We start from the raw sequence: 684 nt of genomic DNA, 5'->3' as shown, positions 1-684 counted from the left end.
CCCCGTCAAAAGCCTCCTGATGTTCGGTGTTCCAACACCATTCCGCATCCTTTTAAAGAAGATTCATAATGGCCGGGCCATTTCTGCGTAATTTGCGCTGTACTTGTGCAAGTAACTGGCAAGCCACTTACACAAGTCCTTCTGGTTCTTTGGAAACGGTCAGTCCACAATGGCCTTGACCTTAGCGGGATTCGCTCGAAGGCCACGCTTCCCAATGAAGCACCCTAAAATGGAAATATCTTCTGTGCCAAAGATGTACTTGCCCGCATTGGCGTACAGTTTGTTCGTGCGCATGCACTCGAACACCGCTCTCAAATGGACGATGTGGCTCTCCTCATCCGTCCTCCCGTGCTCCGCACGGCTATGAGCGAAAATCTCGTCAAAGTATGTCTGTGCATACGCCCTGTGGGGCCTGAACAACTGTGTCACAAGGCGATTAAATGTTGCTGGTGCATTTGACAGCCCTTGGGGCAGCATGCCGCTCGGAGTGCTTACCGCTGTCAGCGGAATGTTACTCGCTCTCATGAGCAATTGGTAATACCCATCGACCAAGTCGAGTGCACTGTACTTCGTACATCCCACCATATTATTCTGAAGAACATCCTTATTAGGAATTGGCGTCTGTGCCGGAATGGTGGCAGCGTTGAGCTTATTGTAGGCGTGAACAATACGCCATTTACCGTT

This window comes from Plasmopara halstedii (assembly GCF_900000015.1).
Source record: "Plasmopara halstedii genome assembly, contig: Scaffold_2904, whole genome shotgun sequence".
Classification (NCBI taxonomy): domain Eukaryota; phylum Oomycota; class Peronosporomycetes; order Peronosporales; family Peronosporaceae; genus Plasmopara; species Plasmopara halstedii.
This window is presented reverse-complemented; position numbering follows the sequence as displayed.